We start from the raw sequence: 11,459 nt of genomic DNA on the forward strand, positions 1-11,459 counted from the left end.
CAATCAGGACGGCGACGATGTCAACGGGATCCTCAGGTCCCCTGTAGTGCGTTTCCCTCCCTCCCTCCCTCCCTCTCCCACACCTCCCCTCCCTCACCCGTGGTTCCTAACAGACGCGTTCCTATCCTCTCCTTGGGTGGCATGCAGGGCTCACGTGGGAGCAGCGCATGAAGGAGGCCTTGGAGGAGAAGCGGGAGGAGCCCGAGTGTCCTCGCGCGCCCGGCCCGAGGCACGAACACCACGACGCCCGCCTCGGAGCTGCAGCATCTGCTTCGGCATCCTGTCGGCCACGCTTGTCGGCGTCATCACAGCGCCCCCTCCAGATCATCTAGGGTTCGGCGAATGAGGTCAGTCCCTCCACTCCTCCTCACAGCGCCCCCTCTCTTCCTTCGTCCCAGCATTTCGAGTTTGGATCTCAGTGCGCCGTCCTAATACTTTTGTTTTGACTGGGTTGCTGTGAACGAACAGGTGTGCAAAGATCTGAGGTGGGGGAGGAAGATCTTCAAAACTGGGTTACAACTAGCTCCTGTGGCCATTGCTGTGTACGTTGGCTCTTAGATTCGTCAAACCTTGCAAGTTCAATCTGCACTAGAAATGTTGCTGGCTATCACAACACTGCAAGCAGTTAAATGATGGGGAATCTGCAATTGCTTTGCCATCTCGAACTAATTAACCATTTGAGGAACATTAGTGGAATATATTACTGTGAAATGCTTGATTTATTTTTAGTCAGTATGAACTGGCTAAGCATAATATGGTAATGTAGATTATTGCAACTTTGCAATTTCATAAACACCATATATTTGACTAATTATTGCAACTTTGCATGTTCATCCAAAATTACTAGATGGTTTTTGTCTGTGCAAGTGTCTTAGCATAGTAAATTAATATTTTTTTGATATCCTGCTAGCAAATGATTATTAGCACAATTGAGTTCCAGATTTGTTTTAGGTGTGTGTGTGTGGGGGGGGGGGTTACACTTTTAGGCCTCAAAGGCACCAAAACAGAGGAGAGTAGTGTTCATCCTCTGTTAATTACTGTTACAAAGGCACCAAAGCAGAGCAGATCCTTTCGCTCTGCTCTGCTCTCTTTGTTAATTACTGATCTGCTCTGCTCTCTTTGTTAATTACTGTGCTACTCCTTGCTCATGTATTCTATTAGCACCAAGTCTGCCTTGCCTGTGTATTATATAGTTTATTTTTTCTTGCTAGAGTACTAGAAGAGTAGTGCTATCTTGCTGCTGGTGACACTCCAAGATAATGCACTATTTTATCTTCTCAGCATTGTTGTTCTTATTTACTTGCAAGTTTTTACTATGTAAGGTTCAGTCATGCCATCTTTGCTTGTACTGCATGCTAATGTCATCAAAATGCTCACACCAAGTTTGTGAACTGTGGCCAGGTACCAGAGGCTGACCAACAGGGCGATGCACATGCTATGGTTTAAGTGCTCACACCAATATGTTAGAATATACTGTGTACATTCTAAACCCCCTAATGTGACACAAGTATATGCACATGCTATGGTTTAAGTGTTGCTTGTGTATGGTAAATAGGTTGAGCACGCACCGCTGTTTGATGCTATTTTGTTTAGGATTCTGTTCCTCTATGCATGTAATCTCCAAACCATGATCAAGCATACACACACAGTTGATTTGCATGGAACGATTACTACTAACTAAAGAAGGAAGCAGACTTCTTCACATAAAGGAAGATATTTCTGTTTTAGTAATATAAACAAATAAAAAAAGATTGTTTGCATACAATCAGATCATTCTCACTTATTAGCTGAGTTCTAAGTATGTAGAATCTTTAGTCCTCTGGTCATATTATAGTCAGAATTATACTGTGTGCATGATTTTATCCATTGCTGGCACTATGGATAGATCTTTGTGTGTAATCTGGAGTTGTTCGTGTTATTGTTCTATCCATTTTATTGGTGTTACATGTGTAGCCAGTAACCAGGACCTGCACTTGTGCCATGCATATTCATATTGTCTCTATTGTCTCTGTTCGGTCCTGCTTGTCTTGTATTCAAGCAGCCATGTGTGTATAAAAAAAGGTTTAGTCTGCAGCAGTCACATGATATGTCTGTCTACTACACAGTTTGATCATTTCTGAAATCGTGCTAGTTGTTTAGTCTCGTCAATTTAACAAAAAGCGAATGTTATATGCATTGTTGTCTACTACACAGTTTACCTTTATGTACTTGCTACCAGTAGGATGGTCAATACATGTTTGTTTTGTATCTATTCCAGAACAGTTTGCTTGGTCGCCTGATGCTTGATGCATGTATAATGTGACTCACACATCATGAAATCTGAATAACTTTGACATAGTTGCTATGTTATGTTGCACTGGGTTGATACTTGTCATTTTCCCTTCCCAAATATATCTCAGTTTTTCTGTTATGAGAATGCTATATGCATGGTTTCTTATTAGATCTCAAATTCTGCAGCTATGTTTCATTGTTAGGAGAGTGTTATATGCACGGCTTCACTTGATTATATTCCTAACTTTTCTGATTTATAACTCGCAGATTTTGGCCTTAATTCGTCAAAAGTTGCTGTACAAGGAACTACAGGAGAAGAATCCTAAAGAAAACTTGCACCCAAAATGTGTTTTAGCTCCCTGGATTTTATGTGTTATTGGCTGTATTTTATATTTCAATACCTGATTTGTACTGCTGTGATTGTAAAGTACCGCCATGATTTGGCTGTCGTTTGAAAATTTATGTGTTATTGGCTCTATTTGAATCAAGTTCTTGGTTGTTGCACAAATAGAGAATTGACGTGTGGCACTTAAACAACACACCTGGTCCCATTTCACTAGTGGATCCTTTAATTTAGGAAAGAAACAAAAGAAATCTGACAAGTGGGACCTAATTGGATGACCTGGGACCTGGTCCAAAATGGATTGTAAAAAGGCCCAAATAAGAAATGGAAGCAAAAAGGCCGAACGCCTAGAAAATAAAAAGGCTGCAATATTGGGCTTGGCCCATGAACCCAACCAAAAATTGACAGACAGAAAAAACACAAATAGGCTGAATGGTTGGGCTCGGCCCATGTAAAACACTGAATCGGACCGGGCTGATTCTTGTGCCACATTAGCTTGCCATGCTGGATGCCTACGTGGTCTGGGGAGGTTGCTTGTGACCAAAAATTTGGTCATGGAACGAACGACCTTTTACATATCACAAAGAAGGTCACTAATTTCAGTTTACGACCGCCAGGTTTTGACCTTTTGTTTTTTGTCACAAAAAGGTCGCAAATGAAAAACTATGACCTTTCAGTGACCAATAGTGGTGGTCACAAGTTGACATATTTCTTGTAGTGCTGGTCGGCGTTGGAAACGCTTGCTTTGAACCAGAAGTGATTCTCTGGAAAGGGACAACTACTGTCAATCTCAAGACCAATGCATGACTGATCATCCAGTCTGAAGCGGCCTATGTCGGGACCCATATTGGGACAATAGGGAAGCATAGCAATGTGCGAGGTATAGATATAGTTGCTTCTCATAAATGGTAGTAATGTTGTGTCAATAGCAGCTGGATTGCCCTCCACCATCGTTGGATAGTTTTGTCCAAGGAAGAGCGAGTTTCCTCCAAGACTTTCAATACTGAACCAGGGAGAAGGTCTTGGCGCTAGTACACCAGTATCCATCCCGAATACCCTGCAACGGATGTTGGAATAGGTCCGGAGAGTGCGACCATGCGAGACAACACCTGCTTCCTTAGTAACATCAACATTGGCATGTATACAGACAAGAAGAGGTGATCCATCAGAATAAGTTGCCAGGCGCCACTGAGTATATGGGTCCTGCTTGTCCTCATGCTCGTGATCATCAGCATCGTCATCTCCCCCTTGGTAATAAAAAATTTCAAGTATAGGTGGTGGAATGTTCACAGGACCTTGGAAACACAAGAAGTTTAATTACTAAAGGGAAGCTAGCTAATCCGCATGCATGTGGATGAAACAATTATAATTATGGTGGAAGACAAACGTACCGAAAGCATGAGGGTTCCATGCAAAAACAGTGCCACGAGTGGTGGCAGCAAACACAAGACCCTCGTATTGAATTGCATCACAGCACTCATCCGTGTACAGAAATTGATTTTTGAGCAATATCCATCGAGGCATGGAAGTAAGGACGGCAACAAGCTTGTCGATGATAGCAACAACTTCATAGTTTGTGTAATCCCAAGAGCGGTTGGAACCTCGACAAATTGCTATCTTCCATACACGACAGTCACCATGATCGTATTTGAACTCATGTAGAATACCGGTGTACTCAACCTCTAGGCAGTCGTCTGAGATTTTTGGAAGTGGAACCCGGTGACGAGTGTACACATTCACAAGTTCCCACTCGCAGTTGTACCCAATATAAACAACCCAATCTCCATTTTGCGCCTACCCAAGCCTTGCCCTCAAGCGATGGCATCTTAACATCATACGTATCATTATCAAGCGGCATCAACTTGCACAAGGTGAGGCTTCCCTCGTCCCCGCGGCAGTCAGCAGGGTCATGACGAAGAAGATAGGGGAGATCAAACCGCTCCTGGACCCTTGGGTCCCTGTAACGATGTTATTAGTTGAGTCGAGAATGGTCTTAAACGAACCTACCATGCTAGCCGAGGTGATGACGTCGCACCGATCAATGAGTTCCCCCACCACGTCATCTTTCAGATCGGGGCAAGAATAACGGGGTCGTTTCCGGCCTGTTCCCTCCATGGAGAAGATGATCGAACAATGGCAGAAGGAAGGGTGAAGGCAAATGGAGGAAGGAAGAGCGTGCAACAACAGTTCCAAATCGAGAGGGAAAGGTGAAGAGGTGGTGGACGGTTGCCACGGTACATGAAGAGGCGCCTGGGGAAGTGGGGAGCGAACGGTCGCCATAGAGGTCACACACTGATGACAAGGGCCGAGTGAACCGCATGCGTATATCGCACACACCTTGATCTAGCTGATTGTTTCTTTTGTATTGCCTAATCACAAACAGTCCATCCGAGTGAACCGTATGCTGTATATTGCACACACCTTCATCTGGCTGACCGTTTCTTTTGTGTTGCCTAATCACAAACAGTTCATCCGAGTGAACCGTACGCTGTATATCGCACACACCTTCATCTGGTTGACCGTTTCTTTTGTGTTGCCTAATCACAAACAGTTCATCCGAGTGAATCGTATGCTGTATATCGCACACACCTTCATCTGGCTGACCGTTTCTTTTGTGTTGCCTAATCACAAACAGTTCATCCGAGTGAACCGTATGCTGTATATCGCACACACCTTCATCTGGCGTCCATTTCTTTTGTTACTCCTCATCGCAAACTGTTAATTGAACTGAACTGTATGCCCTGCATCGCACATGCAACTAAAATCTGAACCATGTTTGATGCATCCGTCATCCCAAACGTTTTGGACATTTTTACGGTTCTCTGACACCACCATTTGTGATTATTGCATCGCACACAGTTTCTCGAAGGGTCTCTGATCATAGTGTCGCGTTAGCAGCATCCTGCAATAGTGTACACATGCAACAACCCCCGTCCCTCTCCCACCATCCTTCGATAAAAACAAGTTCAGCTGTGGGCTTGATGGAAGACATGTAGCTGTAGTTGGGGACGACACTTGTAGTTGCATGGCTAATGTACACATGCAACTACTCCCCTCTCCCGCTGCCTTCTAACAAAAGAAAGTTCAGTCGCGGTCATGGTGGAAGACACGCAATTGCAGCTGGGGGGTGACACTTGTAGTTGCATGCCTTGTGTGCACATGCAACTGCTCCCCCCTCTCCCGCGACTCTTTGACAAAACAAAGTTTAGTTGCAGTCGTGCTGGAAGATATGCAGTTGCAGCTGGGGCTGACACTTGCAGTTGCATGTCTAGTGTACACATGCAATTGCAGTTGCGGTCGGGACGCTACACTTGCAGTTGCATGGCTAGTGTACACATGCAACTGTCCCCCCTCCAGTTGCCCATAGACAAAACCAAGTTTAGTTCTAGTTGAATGTGACACACGCAGTTGCATGCCTATTGGAAGACATGCAACTAAGCCTCCCCACAAAACACCACTAAGTTGAAGTCGCCTTGAAGACATGAAGTTGCATTCGAGGGCGACACTTGCAATTTGTGCCTAGTGGCAGTAGACATGCAACTGCCCCCCCCCCCACACACACAAATAACAAGACATGCAATTGCAGTTGGTGACAACACTTGCATTTGCACACCTAGTGGCAAACATGCAACTCACCACTCCCAATCCAGGCAAAAAAACACGCCAGAAGTTATAGTCGAAGCGGACACTCGCAGTTCCACACCTAGTGATAGACATGGGGTAGATATCACAACCCCCCCTATGTTTGACATGAGAAAAACCACATCCGACGGAAGAGAGGGAAAAGGTCTTCCACGCCTAAAACTTGGTTAGAAATGCTTTCAACAAGAACAATCACAATTACAACTTTAAAAAGAAATAGAAAAATAGGAAAAAAATGACGCAATAGAAAGACAAAAATGAAAAGCATAATTATTTGAACAAAAGGGTAATGTGTAATAAATAATAAATTATATATTATTATTCTATATTTCCTAAAAAGAGAAGGAAAATAAAACAAGCGACACAAACTAAAAATCAGAAAAAAAACATTAAAATAAAAATAGAAACGCGAGACAAGAAAAACAAAAAGAATACAAGAAAAAACAAGAAAAACAATACCAATTTCAGATGCTTCGGTAAAACTGGCCGCTCGTAGAAGAGCAAAAGGTCCGTGTGCATCCCTCATAACTACAGGGCCACGAGAGAGGCTTGGAGTATTGATTACTCTCTCACAAAAAAAAAAGTCTACGATCCATTGTGTACGACACGCCCGCGTGTCAAATTCAACAAACAGGAAAAGTGATACACCACGAATCTTTGCATCAAGGTCTTATGGCTACAGAATCGACCGAGATTTAACTAATTCACATTTGAGTGAGAATTAGCAAATCCTGATAAATGAAGCTAGCAAGAATCACAGTATTAGAAAGTAAACAAGTTTAATAAAAAGATAAAAGCAAACAAAAAAAAAGAAGACACAAGTAAATACTCCTCTGTTCCGAAATATTAGTTGCTGGGGGAGTTCATTTACACTCATCCAACGACTTATATTTAGGAACGGAGGAAGTGGAAAAGAAACAACAAAATGTGAAAATAAAAATCAGCCTTTTTAGCAAAAGAAAAAACAGCTCACGCCATATGGAACAGAAATGAAAAAAAAAAGAAAAAGAAAAAAAAGCCAAGCCGAACACTGGTTTAAACAGTGAGATTCGCTAGACAAGTTAAAATAAAGAAGAGACCAACACGTACCTAAGGCCCAGAGTGAAGAAAAAGAAAGAAAAGAACAAAGCCCAGGTAGAAACGGCAATACAGGGAGAGCAACTAATTAACGAGCGCTTTTCTGGGTGCTTCGCAACGATTAGCGCCACTTGGCACGCTCTCAGCGATTCGCCACGTGTCGCGCTCTGGGTGCTCCTTCCGGATTTTGTAATTTTTTTATTTTTCTGCATACATTTTTGGCTTTTAAACGGGTTTTTCGGGGTTTTTCAATATTTTGGTTTTCCACCGGTCTTCCCTAGATTTTCAACCAAAAAAAATTTGAATTTTTTTTGCGCAAAAAACACGTATGTGTTTTTTTCCTTTCGCGAGAGTCGCGGTTTTGTTTCCGCGAGAGGCACGATTGTGCTTTCACGAGAGGCACGGTTGTGCCTCTTGGAAACAAAAAAAATGCGCTTTCTGTTTTATTTTCCTTTCACGAGAGTCACGGTTTTGCTTTCGCGAGAGGCACGGTTGTGCTTTCGCGAGAGTCACGACCGTGCCTCTTGGAAATAAAAAAAACTTGTTTTCTGTTTTATTTTCCTTTCGCGAGAGTCACGGTTTTGCTTCCGCGAGAGGCACGGTTGTGCTTTCACGAGAGTAACGGCCGTGCCTCTTGAAAAAAACGTGCTTTCTGTTTTTTTCCTTTTGCAAGAGTCACGGTTTTGTTTCCGCGAGAGGCACGGTTGTGCTTTCGCAAGAGTCACGGCCGTGCTTCATCAGAAACGAAAAAAACGAGTTTTCTGTTTCTTTTTCTTTCGCGAGAGTCACGGATTTACTTCCGCGAGAGGCACGGTTGTGATTTCGTCAGAGGCACGGGCGTGCCTCTTTCGAAAAGGGAAAACCCTGTGCTCCCAGTTTGGTTTTTTCGTCTGGTTTTTTTCGTGAAAAAAAGTTCGTTAAAACCTATCAACATGGGATCTGGTTTTGAAGATCTCAACGTGAGGAATCCAACGGCGAAAGCGGTTCGAGATTTGGACGCATGGTTTAAGAGATAAAACATTTTGAATAAACGGATCTATGAAAAAAGGGAAAACTCCCAGGTTGCGACAAGTGGCGCACATGCAGCGCGCCACTTGTCGCAACCAGGGGAAGTGGAATGATCTTCGCAAAAAGTACTCCTTAATTAATGATTTTGCAATACAGGTGTGAGCGACTCGAACATATTATATATAATAGTAGAATGCTCGTGCGTTGCCACGGGCTCTTGAATTTTTTACTGGTTACGTATATAAACATAATGCATGTCAAATTTCACATGTATAGAAAAAGTTGGCGTCGGATAACATGAGAATGTTGCTTTGGTTGTATTTGTTCTGACAACTTTATCTCCTCTAACATTGGTTCTTAATTTTAAGACACATATCTTATTTCTCACACCCCATCAACAAGACAAAGTCTGCCTCTTCCTTCACCCTCTTTTATCTCGGTCTACTCCTTTCTCTAGCTTTGGTATCATTACGTTATATCTACTCCTTACTCTAGTTTTGGTGTCATCACTCTATGTCACTCCATGCAGTTTCATTATGACATGACAAGCTAACTCTTACTATGTCTTCTCACAAAAATATCTCTTACTATGCTTGTCATTTGTTATTTTTATCGATCGGCGACGCTCTTATAGGTGTGTGTTTATCAACTATTTGGATTTTGGACTATCAAGCCATTAAAAAAATGCTTCCCATGATTTTCTTAAGATGTACATACTTTGCCATTTTCTGGTCAAAGCAAGCGTAGCAAAAACATAGTGGTTTTGGAAGATGAAAACACAATATGCATGAACTCTTACTAAAATCTGATGATGATATATAGAAAGTGAAGATAGTTCCATATGTACATGCTTGCCCACCAAATGGAATTTGAACCACATAGACATGTGAAAAATAATCTAAGTGTATATTGATGCCATCAGAATCTTAGTGTGAACCTTAGGGAACAAGTATTGAACCAATTGATCTTTCTTTCAAAAAATTCAAATGCGTTGACAAACTCCTATGTCTTTCTCCCACATCGCTACATACTTAGCGATCATCATGTCCATTTATCCACATGCAAGTCCCACCTAAAAAACAAATAGGTAAAGTTTGATGATGGTCTTCATGTTCCTTCTCTACTTTTCTGTCCGGTCTTCATATATGCCTTTGGCTCGCTGTACCTTCTTTCTATGTGTGCATTTCTTCTAACTCCAAAGAGAATTGTTGTTGCGCTCTCGTTGTTTGCGATGAGAAATGGTACAAGTGAAAGGCAAACTTTAGTATAGGTAATGAAGGAGGGCATGTCACAATCAAAATATACCTGCAACCCACACTCACTAATGTGAACAAATGTGCAATCAAATTTTCCTCCGACTTCACACCAACCAATGCCTGAGCAGGGGTGAAGGGTTTAGAAAAAAGTTTAGAATGTAAACAAAACATATATCAACCATGCTATGAGATTTCAAGAAAAAACATTAAACATAGCTTATAAAAAAAGTATCGTTCACCTATAGCTCTATAATTTTGTCATTTCGGTTTCCCAGGCTCATAAATTTTGCAGAACAGACATACTCCATGGGAAGATGATAAGTTGATCACCATGATTGTTTATATTTTGGATGACCGGTCGGGCGCTCGGCCGGTCGCCCCTCGCTCGCTAGCCTTTTTACGCGGAAGCGACTAGGCCAGGTGCGTTCATGGGCCTCAAGCGAGATATCCCTTTTCTTATATCTCCACACAACCTTTTTTTTTGCTTTTTTCTTCTTCCTATTGCCTTTTGCTTCTTTGCCTCCTTACGCAACCCAGCCATCCCTTGCTCCTTTCATCATTCACGGGGAAAGCTACAACCGACGAGTCCCGGTGTTGCAACCTTCGCCGCCTTTTGCTATGACCTACGACGGGAATTGCTGCAATCATTCATGTCGATGGCGGCAATGACAATTTTTGCTTCAACCGTTAGCGGTATTTGCTATGACTGGCGATTGGAATTGCTACAACCATTCATGTCGATGTAGCGACCTGCGGCCCCCGATAACAACGACAACGATTTTGCTTCAACCTTTGTCAGCTTTTGTTATGAGCAGCAATGAGAATTGCTACAACCATTCACGTTGATGATGTGACCCGCGACGGCGACAACAACGGTTTTGCTTCACCTTCATCGACTTTTGCTACGACCAGCGATTAGACTTGCTACAACCATTCACGTTCACAACGTGGCCCATGTGACGGCAGCGGCGACATTTTTGTTGCGACCATCATCTAATTTTGCTACAACCGGCGAAGGAAAGTGCTACAACCGACAAGGTCGGGAGCTGCAATTGTTAAGTACCTTTACTCTTAAGTACTCCCTCCGTTTCTTTTTAGTCTGTATATAAGATTTGGTCAAAGTCAAACTTTATAAAGTTTGACTAACTTTATAGAAAAAATATCAAAACATCTAGAATATGGAAGTTATATGTTATGAAAATTAATTTCATCATGCATCTAATAATATTGATTTCATAGTGTGAATGTTGATATTTTTTTCCTATAAATCTAGTCCAACTTTGTAAAGTTTGACTTTGATCAAATCTTATGCAGACTAAAAAGAAATGGAGGGAGTATGAGCTAGCAGCTCTCTCTTAACAGAGTAACAACAAGCATGTGATTACTCACTCTCCTCATATGTACATAGCAAAGGACTCGTATACAAGGTAGATTTGTTATCCTCTCTGTTATTTCCCCAACCCTTATTACTCATTTCATCTTATTTCTGATGGCAAAGCACATATATAGCCTTGTAGATAGAAAAACAGGTATGCCGGTAGAGATAAGAACACACCGGAGATTTACGTGGACATGGTGCAATTTCATCAATAAATTTACGAAAAGAAAGAGAATAGCTCAACCAGAGATTTGCAGAAAAGATATTAGCTGATACAACGGTCGTATGTTGTGTCCAGGTGAGTCGGGCAATGTTTCAAAGATTCAACCGATGTTGGACTTGACGGGATAGGCATCATGCTTTAAAGGGGTCACAATCTAGTGTGGATGAAATGGTGCCTGGTAATCCTGTGTGCTCGTCCTCTGAAGTGTAGTTGTAGCAGGCTAACATGTCAAAGGAGAGAAATCAGCATCAAGATGAAACC

Source organism: Triticum aestivum, chromosome 2B, assembly GCF_018294505.1.
Source record: "Triticum aestivum cultivar Chinese Spring chromosome 2B, IWGSC CS RefSeq v2.1, whole genome shotgun sequence".
Classification (NCBI taxonomy): Eukaryota; Viridiplantae; Streptophyta; class Magnoliopsida; order Poales; family Poaceae; genus Triticum; species Triticum aestivum.